The following is a 16285-nucleotide window of genomic DNA, read 5'->3' as shown; positions in this document are numbered from 1 at the left end:
TTTGACAATTTGCAGTTTTCTAGATTCATACTTCTTACTTTCCATGTTCTGATTATTAATGGATGTTTACAGCTGTTTCTCTTGATTTTGAGTTGTGCCTCATCATCAAATGAAGGCCCCAAAGGTTTTTCTCCATTCCCATCATCACATTGAACTCTACTTGGAGGAGGCAGTTCTTCCCCCATCTTATTTTGGGTACCTTCCAACCTGAGGGCCTCATTTTCAGGCACTATATCTGACAATATTCTGGTGCTCTTCATCGTGTTTCAATATTCAGTATTCTGGTGCTATATGACAGTGTTCCACTGCTATCATAAGGTTTTTAGTAACTAAATATTTGGAAATAGTCTGTCTCTCTGAAAGATCAGCTGAAACCTGTTCACTGTGGGTGACCCTGCTAGTATTTAAAATACCCATGGCCTAGCTTCTAGAATCACAGCAACATACTAGCCACCACAGTATGACAAACTGACTGAGAAGTGGTGGTGGTAAAATAGGGGATCAGCTAAAAAGAGGAAGACCTTCAACAAGATGGATTGACATTGTGGCAGCATCAATGGAGTCAAACATACCAATTGAAAGTGTGGAGCAGGACAGGCAGTGTTTCATTCTGTTGTGCATAGAGTTGCTATGAGTTGAAACTGACTTGGCAGCACCTAACAACAACACTGAATGGATGAATAGGGTAAAAAAATAGATGTTCACAAGGTTCAGAAGAGAAAACACTTGTGAAACAGAGTGGTCAGGTCTAGGTCACAGGTTGCTGTGTGTGGCAGGTGTTTGAAAATTTATGTGAACAACATGTATGTCACCATTGGAAGACAGCCTCTGATCCTAACTGACTTGAGCTAATTATTTGTATTATTTGTGCCTGATTATCCTATGTATGTGTGTTTCAACTGAAAAATATAGTTAAGTTTTGTCACTAAAATTCCATTAAGGTAATAATGTAATACCTACTTTTTAAAGCTAGAGTCCAAACACTAACCAAATCCACTGCCCCTTAGGGTTTCCAAGGCTGTAATCTTTACAGAAGCTGACTGTCACATCTTTCTTTGACATAATGGTGGGTGGACTTGGTTTCTCTTTCAATTAGCAGTCAAGTGCTTTACCCATTGTGCAACCAGGGCTTGTTTAATGCTAGAGCAAACCAAAAACCAAACCCACTGCCACTGAATTGATTCTGACTCATAGACTGTAAATCTTTATGGGAGCAGAAAGCCTCTTCTTTCTCCCAAGGTGAGGCTGGTGGGTCCAGTGTTTACCCTACAGCACCACCAGGACATCTTCAAAGCTAAGGTGATAGTTGTGGTGGTTGTGTGCCATCAAGTTGGTTCTGACTCATAGCAACCCTGTATAGGGTTTCCAAGACTATAAATCTTTATGGGACTAGGAAGTCTCATCTTTCTCTCTTGCAGTGTCTGGTGGACTTTAGCTGCTGGACTTTGGATTAGTAGCCCAACACATAATCCACTACACCACTAGGGCTCCTTTCAAAGTTAAAATCGGAAGCACTTACTAATTTCACAGATAGCTTATCTATTAATGTCAAGCACTGGATGGAATAGGGCAAGGAGACAAATAGGGTATTGAGTCAGATTGTAACTCTAGAGAGGGAAGGACAGGTAGGGACATTATTTTAACTGAAACTTAAAGTCTGAGAGGAAGTCAGCAAGCAAAGAACCAGGAGAAAAATATTATAGAAAGCAGGAATGCCTGAGCAAAGGCCCTAGGTGGGAAAAGCATTTCATGGCCTGGGAGAATCAATTGAGAGTACTTGGACAGGAGAATTGTGAATTAGAAGCAGATGAATTGGTTCAGCGACAAACTGTGTTCACAGAGAGCCAGAACCAAATATGGTTTCCTGCCTATAAGTCTTCTTTTCAAATCATTTAAACTTTGCAGTCTCCAGATGTTGTTGGAGGAAAACTTGACTTCATTGGGTGAGAGGTAATCCTTATGTGTAGTTTATTTTTCATTGGTTGTCCTTAACTAAGATTAATACTGTGTGTTTGTGTATATTTAAGTCCAGTAGAGCCTCTGTTTTGAATGCAATGACCTCTTACTCTTCCATTTTGCTTAAATAGTGAAAGAATTATTTTCTTCTCTATGGTAAACTGGATGTACAGGCATAATTTTTTATCTAGTGTTGTTATAGCAGAATTACCACAAATGGTGGCTTTAACAAACTGGAATTTATTTTCTCACAGTTAAGGAGGTTAGAAATTCCAATTCAGTGTGTTGGCTCTAGGGGAAGGCTTGTTCTCTTTCTGGGCTCCTTTCAGCGTCTATAGTCCAGTGTTCCGTGGAGATCTCCATATGTCTTGCCATCAATCTTCTCCTGGATCCAGGAACTTCATAGAGCAGGGACCCCAGATTCAAAGGACACACTGCACTCCTGACTCTTCTATCTTGGTGGCAGTGAGTCCCACCTCTCTACTCATTTCTCTCTTCTGTTACCTCTTCTAAGATAAAACGTGTTGCAGGCCACACTCCTGGGAAACTACCTTATATCTGATCAAGATTGTGATGGGATTAAGAGTATTACAACCTACTCTTAATCCTCTTATTGATTTATCACATCAGATCACATCTTGGGGGTTCATCACAAACTGTCACATTACATCATTACATAACTGCCAAACCACTGAGGATCATAGCCCAACCAAATTGACACATATTTTGTTGTCATTAGGTACAGTTGAGTTGGTTCAGACTGATAGTGCCCCTGTGTACACCAGAATGAAACCCTGTCCAGTACTCCACTATCCTCACAATTATTATCACATTTGAGCCCATTACTGCTGCCACTGTGCCAGTCCGTCTCCTTGGGAGTCTTCCTCTTTTTTGCTGACCCTCCACTTTACCAAACATGATGTCCTCTTCAAGGGATTGGTCCCTACTGATAACATGCCCAAAGTACGAGAGATGAAGTCCTGCCATTCTGACCTCTAAGGAGTATTCTGACCATACTCCTCCAAGACAGATTTGCTTGTTCTTCTGGCAGTTCAGGATACTTTCAATATTCTTCTCCAACACCATCATTCAAATACATAAGCTCTATCTTATTCATTATCCAACTTTCATATGAATATGATGTGGTTGAAAATACCATGGCATGAGTCAAGCACACCTTAGTCCTCAAACTTACATCTTTGCTCTTGAACTCTTTAAAGAGATATTGTGCTGTAGATTTGTCTAATGCAATATATCATTTGGTTTCTTGACTGATGATTCCATGAGTGTTGATTGTGGGTCCAAGCAAAATGAAGTCTTTTACAACTTCAATCTCGTCTCCATTTATCATGATGTTACTCAGTTGGGCTACTTGTGATGATTTTCAGGTTCTTTACATTGAGGTGCAATCCATACTGAAGACTGTAGTCTCTGATCTTCATCAGTAAATATTTTAAGTCCTCGTGGCTTTCAGCAAACAAGGTTATGTTGTTGTTGTTAAGTGCCTTTGAGTCGGTTCCGACCCATAGCGACCCTGTACTGGGTTTCCGAGGGTGTAAATCCTTACGGGAGTAGAAAGCCTCATCTTTCTCCTGCAGAGCGACTGGTTATAATCATTTGCAAATCACAAGTTGTTAATGAGTCTTCCTCCAATCCTGATGTTGCACTCTTCTTCATATAATCCAGTTTTGGTGTTATTCCTCAGCATACAGAATAAATAAATATGATTAAAGGATACAACACTGGCACATACCTTTCCTGATTTTAAACGATTCAATATCCCCTTATTTTCTGTTAATTGCCTCTTGGTCTATGTACAGGTTATTCGTAAAGCATAATTAAGTGATCTGGAATATCCATTCTTTTCAATGTTACCCATAGTTTGTTATGATCCACACAGTCAAAAGCCTTTGCATAGTCAATAAAGCACAAGTAAGCATCTTTTTGCTATTCTCTGCTTTCAGCCAAGATCTAGCTGACTTTGGCAATGATATCTAGTTCCTCATCCTCTTTTTTATATGGCTTGAATTTCTGGCAGTTCTCTGTCAATGTACTGTTGCAATAGTTTTTTAATCATTTTCAGCAAAATTTTACTTGCATGTGATATTAATTATATAGTTCTTTGATTTCCGCATTGTGTTGGGACACCTCTCTTTGGAATAGGCCCAATATGGATCTATTCCAATCAGATAGCCGGATAGCAATCTTCCAAATTTCTTGGCATAGATGAATGACTGCCTCTAGTGCTGCATTGGTTTGCTGAAAGTTTTCAACTTGTATTCAGTCATTTCCTGAAGCCTTAATTTCCATCCATGCCTTCAGTGCTGCTTGGACTTCTTCCTTTAGTACCATCATCTTTTAGTGTTTTCTGCATCATGCAATATTTTTCCCATAGAATTTTCAATATAGCAGTTTGAAATTTAATTTTTTCTCAATTCTTCCATCTTGAGAAATGCTAAGCATGATCTTCCCTTTTGGTTTTCTAAATTGAGGTTTTTGCACATTTCATTATAATACTTAACTTTGTCTTCTTGAGTTGCCCTTTGAAATTTTCTGTTCGACAATTTTACCTACTCATGTCTTCCATTTACTTTAGCATCTCTATGCTGGAGAGCAAGTTTCAGAGTCTATTCTAACCTCCATTTGGGTATTTTCTTTCTTTCTTGTCTTTTTAATGACCTTTTGCTTTCTTCTTCTATGAGATTCTTGATGTCATCCTACAACTCCTCTGCTGTTTGGTCTTCAGTGTTTAATGTCTGCAATCTCTTCTTGAGATGGTCTATAAACTCAGGTGGGATATATTTAAAGTCATGTTTTGGCTTTTGTGGACTTGTTTTAATTTTCTTCAGCTTCAGCCTAAACTTGCATATGAATAATTGATGGTCAGTTTCACAGTTTGTCCCTGGCCTTGTTTTAGCTGACGACATTGAGCTTTTCCACTGTCTCTTTCCACAGGTGCAGTAAATATGATTCCTATGCATTCTGTCTCATGATATCCATGTGTATAATGACCTTTTTTATGTGTTTAAAAAGGTTCATTGATATTGCAAAATTCTATCATGAAATCTCCAGCATCATTTCTATCAACTAGGCCATATATTCCAACTACTGATCCTTCTTCTGTTTCCAACCTTTGTATTCCAACCACCAATAGTTTTCAGTGCTTCTTGATTTCATGTTTGATCAATTCCAGACTGAAGAAGTTGGTAGAATTCTTCAGTTTCATCATCACTGGCTTTGATGGTAAACTTGAATAATAGTGGCATTAACTGGTCTTCCTTGTAGGTGTAGGGATATTATTCTATCACAGACAGCATTGTACTTCAAGATAACAGCAGGGTCATCCATGGTGGACAGGTTTCGGCAGAACTTGCAGACTAAAACAGACTAGAAAGAAGGAGAGCTGGACTACTTCTGAATGTTTAGCCACTGAAAACCTTATGAATAGCAGAGGAATACTGTCAGATATCATGCTGCAAGTTGAAAACTTTATGAATAGCACCAGAACATTTTCAGATATAGCGCCAGAAGATGAGCCCCTCAGGTTAGAAGGCACTTAAAATATGACCGGGAAAGAGCTGCCTCCTCAAAGTAGAGTTGACCATAATGACATGAAAGGAATCAAGTTTTCAGGACCTTCGTTTGCTGATGGGGGCACAACTTAGAATAAGAAGAAACCCCTTCAAACATCCATTAATAATTGGAACATGGAATGTATGAATTTAGGAAAATTGGAAGTTGTCAAAAATGAAATAGAACATATTAAAATCAATATCCTAGGCATTAGTGAGTTGAAATGGCTTTGTATTGGCCATTTTGAATCAGACAATCATATTGTTTAATTTGCTGGGAATGACAAATTGAAGAGGAATGGCATTGCATTCCTCCTCAAAAAGAGCATCTCAAGCTCTTATCTTGATGTACAATGCTGTCTGTGATAGGATAATATCTATACACCTGCAATGAAGACAGATATTTTAGGGGAACACAATCAATCCATGACAAGTATTCACTAGCATATACAGACAAATTCATCTTACCCAAAGTAGACTTCATGGAAGTGAAAATAAATATTAAAAATAGCACCGTCTCCCCTATTCTATTAGCCCCCATGGAACAGCAACTGTACTTGTGATATTTCAAGTGTGAAAATCAAACAGAAGACTGGTTTGGTGAGCGTAGAGAGTTAAGGTATAGTGTTATTCTTATTCTCTTTGAAGAAATACTTCTTAATCCAATAAAAATGTCTTTGAGAAAAAGTAGATTATCTTGTCTGATAAGGCGACTGAATCTCATTACTCTGATCATTCACTTAAGATAATATTTTTAATTTAAAATGAAAATAAGAGAAGATATGAGCCCCAAAAGAAGCTCTGGTAGCGTAGTGGTTACGAATTAGGCTGCGAACCTGAGGGTCAGCAGTTCGAAACTACCAGCTGTTGCACCAGAGAAAGATGAGGCTTTCTGCTCCCATAAAGATTTACAGCCTCGGAAACCCCGTACAGGGTTGCTATGAGTTGGAAGCAACTCCACGGCACATAACGACATCAAATGGGCCCCAAAATAGGAACATGATCATTTGAAAATGTGCAATTGAAAACATGCAGCTGAAGAACATTCTAAAACACTCTCAACAATAATCAGGACTCACTGTAAAAATAAAAATGAGTGCAAGCTTAATGAGAGGGAAGATGCCGTTTCTTTTACTTTTCTTCTAAGTTTGACTTTAGTTTCAGTACTGTCGCCAAGAAATGTCTTGGAAAGAAGGAGAATGGATTTTAAAGGATTTGAAGTAAAAGTCAGTTCGGGGTGGAGTGTTCATCTTAAAATAGAACGACACACCTGTTATACCTTAGCAACATTTGTATAATTCATTTCCTCAGGTTTGAGTTAATTAAGATTATTGGAATAAAGACAAGAGAAAGAATTGCCTTGTCTGTGAACTGGCTTTTTATAAATCTTGGCAAATTGCTCCAGTAACAAAGTGATAATAATATTGGCCTCTAGTCTTAAGCTTTCAGTCAGTGAAGCTTCAAAGATTGTAAGATGAGTAAGAAACCTCCAAGGCCTCTTATATTGACTGGATCCACAGCCAAAATGTAACAAGAAACTTCAGTGCCATTCATTTTTACAAAGAAGTCTCTGTAGACAGAACTCTAGAAAAAGCTTTGTATTTACTTCTTCTTCTTAAAGATTTTATTTTCTGAGAAGCGTAATTAAGTTGTCCCCAAATTTGCTGTCAGTTGGAACCACCTGGGGATCTTTAAAAGTCCCTGGTGCCTGGCTTCCATATCCCCATACATTCTATTTCGTGGATACTGGTTTTTCCCCAGGTATTGGGAGTATTGTGTTGTTTTGTTAATTAAACTTCTTATATTGAGGTAATTGTAAATTCGTATGTGCAGTCCTATAACACAGTATGATAACTAGGATGTTAACATTGGTTCCGTCACAATGCAGAACATTTCTATCACCACAAGGATTCCTGATGCTGTCTTTTAATAGCTACACCCACTTCTCTCCCCCCCAGCCTCCTCAGCTGCTGGCAACCTCTAATTTGTTCCACATTTCTATATGCTTGTCATTTCAAGAACGTTAAATAAATAAAATCACAGAACATATACCTTTGGGGGTTGGCTTTTTTCAATGAGTATAATTCTCTGGAGAATCATCTGGGCAATTGCCTATATCAATAGTTTGTTCCTTTTTATTGCTTAGTAATATTTCATGTGTGTATGTACTGTAACTACTAAAAAAAAAAAATCTGGATTGTTTCTGCTTTTTGACTATTAGGAATAAAGGTGCTATAAACATTCAGGTGCAGATTTTTGTGCGAACATAAGTTTTCATTTTTCTGGAATAAATGCTCAAGATGTTTAGTTGAGTGCTTGTTTCATTTGTTTGGTTCTGTTGTGTTGTTTGAATTAACTGCCAAACTGTTTTCCAGAGTGACTCTACATTTACATTCCTCCCAGTAATGTATGAATGATCCTGTTTCTCTGCATCTTTGGCAGTATTTTACATTTTTATAGATATGTAGTGATGATTGCAGTGTGGTTTTAGTTTGCATTTTTCTAATGGCTAATAATAACCTCATATGCATGCAAAAGCTGGACAGTGAATAAGGAAGACTATAGAAGAATTGATGCCTTTGATTTTTGGTGTTGGAGGAGAATATTGAAAGTACCGTGGGCTGCCAAAAGAACCAATAGATCCATTTTGGAAGCAGTGCAGCCAGAGTGCTCCTTGGAGGCCAGGATGGCCATACTTCATGTCTCATACTTCAGACATATTGTCAGGAGGGACCAGTCGCTGGAGAAGGATATCATGTTTCGTAAGGTGGATGGTCAGAGAAAAGGAGGAAGACCCCCCCAACGAGATGGATTGGCCAGGTGGTGGCATCGATGGACTCAAGCGTGGCAACAGTAGTGAGATTGGCCCAGGATCGGGCAGTGTTTCACTCTGCTGTACATAGAGTCGCTATGAGTCGATGCTGATTCAATGGCACCTAACAACAACAACAATGTGTCAGCATGGCTGCACTATAACCCATTGTTGTTGGTGATTTGGACTCATATTAACGGCGTCTGGAAGCAGAGTCCCACATCTCTCTCCCGTGGAATGGTTGCTGCTGCTGCTGTGTGCCGTGGAGTCGGTTCCGACTCATAGCGACCCTGTACGGGGTTTCCAAGGCTGTAAATCTCTACGAGAGCAGAATGCCTCATCTTTCTCCAGTGGAACAGCTGGTAGTTTCAAACTGCTGACCTTGCGGTTCGCAGCCCAATTCATAACCACTACGCTACCAGAGCTCCTTGTGGAATGGCTAGTGGGTTCTAACTACTGACCTTAAGTTAGCAGCCATGATTACCCACTGTGCCACACACACCTACATATATATATATGGAGTCCTCGTGTAGCATTTGAGGGTAAACACTGGATTGCTAACTGTAAGGTATATGGCTCAAACCCATCAGCTGCTCCTCATAAACCCTATACTGGACCGCTATGAGTTGGAATTAACAGCACTTAACAACAACATACACACACATATACACACACACAGTATGGGGCTTCTAAAATTTGTAGAAAAATTCCATGATTTTTTCATTCCGTTTTCCACAAACTTTTTGAAATACATATTTATAATTCTATTTCTACTATTCGTCTGTCCGTTTGTCATACTGTAGTGACTTGGATGTTGCTGTGATGCTGGAAGCTATGTCACAGAGTCACCCATGGTGCACAGGTTTCAGCAAAGTTTCCAGACTAAGACAGAATAGGAAGGAGAAACAGATCACTTAATGGTTAATCACTAAAAGCCTTATGAATAGCATCTATAATTGTCAGATATAGTGCTAGAAGATGACAATACTTTGAATAGCATCAGATCATTGTAGAGATAGTGCCGGAAGATGAGATCAAGAAGGACCAGTCACTGGAGAAGGACATCAGGTATAGGAAAGTGGAAGGTTGATGAAAAATAGGAAGACCCACAATGAGATGGATTAATACAGTGGCAGCAGCAATTGGCTCAAGCATAATAGCAATTGTGAGGATGACATAGAACAAGGCTAGCTTTCATTCTGTGGTGCATAGGGTAGCTATGAGTCAGAACCAACACAACAGTAACAATTTAAGTTTTAATTAGTGGATAGCCAAATTGACTTTCTTGTATTCAGTTCCATTAATTTTAATACACTTATCTGTTTGTCTTGATGAACCATGATACTAATCAAGACACACAATAATTCCATCATTCCCCAAAATTTCCTTACATTATTCATTTATGGTCATACTCTCCCATCAAACCCAAACTCCTGGTAACCACTGATCTGTTCTGCAAGGTCTACGAATGATATCTTCTCATTTATGATATTACTTTTGTCTTTTTTTAATCTTTGTGTTGCTTTATTAATTTTATCAATTTTTTGAAGAAATAACTATTGATTTCTTTGATTTTTCATTAATTTCTGGCCTCATCTGTACTAGTTCCTTCCTTCAGTTTATTTTACATTTATTTAACTCTTCCTTTATACGTTCTCAAGATGGAAGCTTAGAGTTACTGATTTAAAACCTTTATTCTCTAAGAATTTTGTTAAGTGCCATCCAGTCTGTTCTGATTCACAGAGACCCTGCATAGGGGTTCCGAGGAGCAGCTGGTAAGCTTGAACCGCTGACCTTGTGGTTCAAACCGACTTTGCAGTCCAGCACATTAACTCACAGTGCCATGCCAGAACTCCAACATAAGCATGTTGTTGTTATAAGTGCTGTCAAATCGGTTCTGACCCATAACGACCCTGTATAGGGTTTCCAAGAAGAAGCTGGTGAGCTTGAACCGCCGACCTTGCAGTTCAAATGGCTTTGCAGTCTGGTGCATTAACCCATAGCACCACACCAGAACTCCAACATAAGCATAGAACACTATAAACTTTCCTGGAAGCACTGTCTTACCAGTGCTCTGCAAATTTTAATAGATTTATTTTAATTTTTGTTTAGTTCAGTGGTTTTTTCCTAATCTTGAGACTTCTTTTTCTTTGGCCCATATATTATTTGGAGGTGTACTTTTTTATTTACAATTATTTGGAGATTTCTCTGTTGTCTTTATGTTATTGATTTCTAGTCTAATTCAATTGTTGTCATAAAACATATGCTCTCAATTTGGGCAATTTTCAGCCATTATTTCCTCCAGTATTTTCTCTACGCCACAGTTATTCTTTTCTCCTTTTGTAATGTTGATGACACAAATGTTAGACCTTTTGACAGTGTCCTGTTTTGTCCTTTGGAATTTTTTTTTTTCCATCTTTTTCTCTTTATTCAGATTGTATAATATTTGTTGGTCTTTAAGTTCACTGACTGCTTCCTTGGTTATTTCCATCCTACTGTCTACTGTCAAGCCCATCCAATGAGGGCTTGTTTGTTTGTTTTATCCTTTATTTTTTGTAATTGTTTTTCAGTTATAAAATTTCCATTTGATTCTTTGTTTTATTTTCTATTTATTTGCTATAATTTTTCTATCTATTCATTTCAAAAGTTAGAGGAGTATTTTTATAATAGCTGCTTTAAAGTCTTTATCAAATCATTCTAACATCTTTGTATCTGAAGATATCAGTCTCACTAGAGTTGAGATTTCCCTGGTTCTATGTATACTAGAATCCTGGTGTGGGACTGTGGGTTAATGCGCCAGACTGTAAAGCCATTTGAACTGCAAGGTCGGTGATTCAAGCTCACCAGCTGCTCCTTGGAAACCCTATACAGGGTTATTATGGGTTGGAATTGATTCGATGGCACTTAACAACAACAACAATGTATACTGTAGGGAGTCCTGGTGTGGCACTGTGGGATAATGTGCTGGACATTGTACCATAAAGAAATGGTCAGTGTTCAACCATTTCAAGAGGTAGCATATGAACAAGAGTCAATGATCCAGAAGGAAGAAGTCCAAGGTGTATTGACAGCATTAGCAAAGAACAAGGCTCCAAGAATTGATGGAATAGAAATTGAAATCTTTCAACAAACTGATGCAGTGCTGGAGGCACTCACTCACCTATGCCAAGAAATTTGGAAGACAGTTACCTGGCCAACTGATTGGAAGAGATCCATATTTGCGCCCTTTCCAAAGAGCAGTAACTCAATGGAATGCAACGTCATCAGACAAATCATTGATATCACATGCAAGTAAAATTTTGCTAAAGATTATTAAAAAATGGCTGCAGCAGTACATTGATAGGGAATTGCCAGAAGTTCAAGTTAGACTCAGACAAGGACATAGGACGAAGGATATCATTGCTGACGTTAGATGAATCTTGGGTGAAGCAGAAAATACCAGAAAGATGTTTTTCTATGCTGTATTGACTATGCAAAGGCTTTTCACTGTGTGGATCATGACAAGCTATGGATAACGTGGTGAGTCATGGCTATTCCAGAACACTTACTTGTGGTCATGAGGAATTTGTACATAGACCAAGAGGCAGTCTTTCTAACAGAACAAGGGGACATTGAATGACTTAAAATCAAGAAAGATGTGCACCAGGGTTATATTCTTTAACCATACTTATTCAATCTATATGCTGAGCAAATAATCAGAGAAGGTGGGTTATATGAAGAAGAACATGGCTTCAGGATTGGAGAAAGACTCATTAACAACCTGTGACATGCAGATGATACAACCTTGTTTGCTGAAAACAAAGAGGACTTAAAATAATTACTGATGAAGATCAAAGACTGCAGCTTTCAGTATGGGTTTCCAGGAGCCCGATACTTAGTCCATCAGGTTGGTTCAGTGTAACGTACTAATGTCTAGAGGCCTAGCACATGCACCTTGTTAACTACCAGGGATGGAAGGCTAAAAAGCAAGATCCTAGAAGATGAAACTCAAGTCGTTTTAACAGCTTTTTCTTTTATAACATCAAGGTCTATTTCAATATCTCAGTGACTAAACAAGTTTGGGTTAAGGAATCTGCTTAATAGCTAACACTTTGAGACCACAGAGTTAACATTGGATTACATACACCTTACAACAAAATGTTATATCCATCTGTTAAATAAGCCAACGTGGAATAGGAACAACTAGCTCTGCCTTAATTCCTAAAGGACCATAGGAGCACACTTAGAAGTAGAAAGAAATCTTAGCTTCCCCCGATTAGTGTCATGCCATCCAAGTTTTTAAAATGGTAACAAAACTTAAATACAATCCTTGAAAATATATTGAAGAAAAAGTATCAAACACGTGATCCCTCAGGACGAATTAATCAACTTCTTCCATGCATGACGTGTCATCATCACCTTCGAGGGGCAGCATCTCTTCAGTGACAGCTGTGCTGGTCTCGTCAGCAGTGGGGTCATCTTCATCAATCCCCAGGCCGAGTTTGATCATCCTGTAGATCCTGTTAGCATCTGTCTGGGGATTTTCTAGACTAAAGCCTGAAGACAGCAGTGCGGTCTCATAGAGCAAGATGACCAGATCCTTCACAGACTTGTCGTTCTTGTCAGCCTCGGCCTTTTGCCGCAAAGGTCTCGATGATGGAGTGGTCAGGGTTTACCTCCAGGTGCTTCTTGGCGGCCATGTAGCCCATTGTTGAGTTGTTTCTCAGGGCCTGAGCCTTCAAGATTCTTTCCATGTTGGCTCTCCAGCCGTACATGCTCGTGACGATGTAGCATGGGGATGTGACCAACAGATTGGACACCACCACTTTTTCTACTTTTTTCTCCAAGATGTCTTTCATGATTTTGCAGAGGTTTTCAAACTTTGTTTACTTCTCTTCTTGTTTCTTTTTCTCCTCTTCATCTTCTGGAAGTTCCAAACCCTCTTTGAAAAGTAAACACAAATCCTCACCACTAGACCAATAAATAACATGATGATAAGTGGAGGAAAGATCAGTTTTTAAAGACTTCATTTTGCTTGGATCCACTATCAACACTTATGGAAGCAGCAGTTAAAAAAATCAAATGATGTACTGCATGAGGCAAATCTGCTGCACAAGACCTCCTCAACATGTTGAAGAGCAAAAATGTCAGTTTAAGGACTAAGGTACACCTGACCCAAGCCATGGTATTTTCAATAGCCTCAAATGCATGTGAAAGTTGGACAATGAGTAAGGAAGATGGTGGAAGATTTGATGCATTTGAGCTATGGTATTGGAGAAGAATATTAAAAGTACCATGGACTGCCAGAAGAGCAAACAAATATGTATTGGAAGAAGTACAGCTAGAATGCCCCTTAGAAGCCAGGATGGTCAGATTTTGTCTCTCATACTTCATTCATATTATCAGAAGGGAGTAAGCCCTAGAGAAGGACACTATCCATGTTTGGTAAAGTGAAGGGTCAGCAAAAAAGAGGAAGACCCCCCCCCCCAAGGAGATGGATTGGCACAGTGGCAGCAGCAATGGACTCAAGTGTAACAACAATTGTGAGGATGGAACAGGAATGGGCAGTGTTTCATTATGGTGTGCATATGACCGCTATGAGTCAGAACCAACTCAATAGCATCTAACACCACCAACAACAACAATGTATGCTGATAAATTTCTGATTGTATCTTAGACATTCTTAATGTTATGAGACTCAGGTTCTTGTTTAAATCCTATGAAATGCTGACTTTTTTGTGTGTGTGTTTTATCAGGCAATCAGTGGTTTCAGGCTGTATGTTCAATCAACCTTCTGTGAGTTGTGATTTCAGTGTCAATTCTGTTTCCGTAGCTTGTGCAGTGCTGTTCAGATCTGTCAGATATAAATGCCACCTAGTGGCCAGTCAAGATCTCTGGTAGTGCAGTGATTGAGCACCAGGCTGCTAACTGAAAGGTCAGCAGTTCAAACCCACCCGCACTCCACAGGAGAAAGATATGGCAATTGGATTTGTAAAAATTTATGACCTTGGAACCTGATGAGGCAGTTCTACTCTGTCCCACAGGATCCCTATGAGTCAGAATCAGCCAGTTCTCAAAGTCTAGGATATGCTCTTAACAGTCAATTACTTGAGTGCATTGCTTATGAGTAAGTGAGCAGTTCTTAAAATAACTTGATGTGGTCCCTTTTCAAGCTCCCCTCTCTCTGAGATCTCCCGATACTTTCTGGTTGCCTGAATTTCCTTCTTGTTCCTCTAGCTAGAAAGCAGAGACTTTTGTTTTGTTTTGACCTCACTGTGTTATGCATTTCTTACAACTACATCATGTCCAGGGGTCATTATGGTCACCTAGAAAAAATGGAATGTAACACACACACAATATATAGTTTGCACATAAAGAGTTATAAGAGCATGAAAAGGTTCTTTACTCACATAATGAGGTTTGGGGAAGTCAGGGAAGGTCCCCAGATTTGCACAAAAATGATTTGAGCAAGCCAAGAAAGGAGACTAACCTGGTGTTCTGATACATGGCAGGTGGACGTTCCTGCATGCCATCCAGAACTTATATGTCAGAACTTCTGGCTGATGCCAAAGGAGCACAAGAGCTTTCTTCTCAGCTTGCTTAGTTGTGGCACAGGAACCCTGGTGACTGAATGATAAAGTATTCAGCTGCTTACTAAAGGGTGGTCAGTTTGAACCCACCAACCACTCCTCAGAAGAAAGATGTGGCAGTCTGCTTCCATAAAGATTTACAGCCTTAGAAACCCTATGGGACAGTCCCTTTTGGTCCTACAGTTGTTGTTGTTGTTATTCTTAAGTGTCTTTGAGTTAACCTGATTCATAGTGACCCTGTATTGGGTTTCTGAGGATTAGCTAGTGGGTTTGAACTGCCAATCTTATGGTTAGCAGTCCAGTGTTTATACTACGGCACCACACCAGGACTTCTGTGGAGTCACTATGAATCCGAATTGACTTGATGGCAGTGAGATTAGTTTTGGTTTTGGTTTTGGTATGGACCATCATAGGCTGGGCTGCTCCTTGACAATGTTCACTTCTAGGTTTTAGGCTACCTTGTGTCCAGGTCAGGGATACCAGGAAAGAAGTGATAAACTCATCACTAATCTAGTGTTCTTTGTTTTGTTATGGCACCATCTTTGATGTCTTATAGACTACAGGTTTCCTCAAAGCAGGGGCCGTGCTTGTTTTTCCCATTGTACACCAAGATCCAAGGATACTACTTTAAGGATTCAGTGAGCAATCAGTGAATTTTTTTTTCAAGTTTTTATTGTGAATTGAGTGATAGTGTACATGGGAGAACATCAGCTTTACATTCATCCTATCATATTTTGTTTCATTACAATGGTTACAATCACCTCCATGCATCATCATTCAACAGCATTTGCTTCCATTCTCTCTTGGATTTTTTTTGTTGTTGTTGTTTTTTGGATGTACACTGAAGCATTCAGGAATATATACCCATTCAAACAACCAAAGGGCATACCCTGCAAGCCTGCCCACCGGCCATCAGCACACAGCCCCTCTCCCTCCCTGAGTCCAGAGTCCCCAGCCACTCCATCTCTCTACATCATCGACTCTGCCTCCATCTCTGGCATCACTGCTTCTCTGGATAGGGTCCCACACTCTGTGCTTCTCCCTTGATGGTCCCAGGGTCCTCTACTCCTGGACTGCAAGTTCAGCCACTTCCCTTCTTTTGTTACAAAATATCTACCTTTGCATTTGCAACACTCACAGTCAGTCCTGATAGCAATTATTCACTATTGAACCACAAGAGTCTTATCCTCATCTCCTTTCACCAGCCCAAACTAGACAGGTTGGAAACCACTCAGTGGAGATTCTACCTTCCTGTGCACCCTCTGGAACTAGGCTCCCTCTTGAAAGCTTGTAGCCAGTCACTTCGTGCCTTTGTAGCTCCCCCATTTTGGGTAGCCAATGTCTTAAGTTGCCCATCCCTATCAACCCTGTGTACC

At 39.5% G+C, this 16285-nt stretch overlaps 1 pseudogene; it reads right to left on the bottom strand.

Moving 5' to 3' along the window:
- Positions 1-12700: 12700 nt before the first annotated feature.
- On the bottom strand, positions 12701-14847 carry LOC102817333 (annotated as a pseudogene).
- Positions 14848-16285: the final 1438 nt, after the last annotated feature.

Source organism: Chrysochloris asiatica, unplaced genomic scaffold, assembly GCF_000296735.1.
Source record: "Chrysochloris asiatica unplaced genomic scaffold, ChrAsi1.0 scaffold00019, whole genome shotgun sequence".
In the NCBI taxonomy this organism is placed as follows: domain Eukaryota; kingdom Metazoa; phylum Chordata; class Mammalia; order Afrosoricida; family Chrysochloridae; genus Chrysochloris; species Chrysochloris asiatica.
Note: the sequence above shows the minus strand (reverse complement) of the source record. Positions and strands in the feature narration are given on the sequence as shown.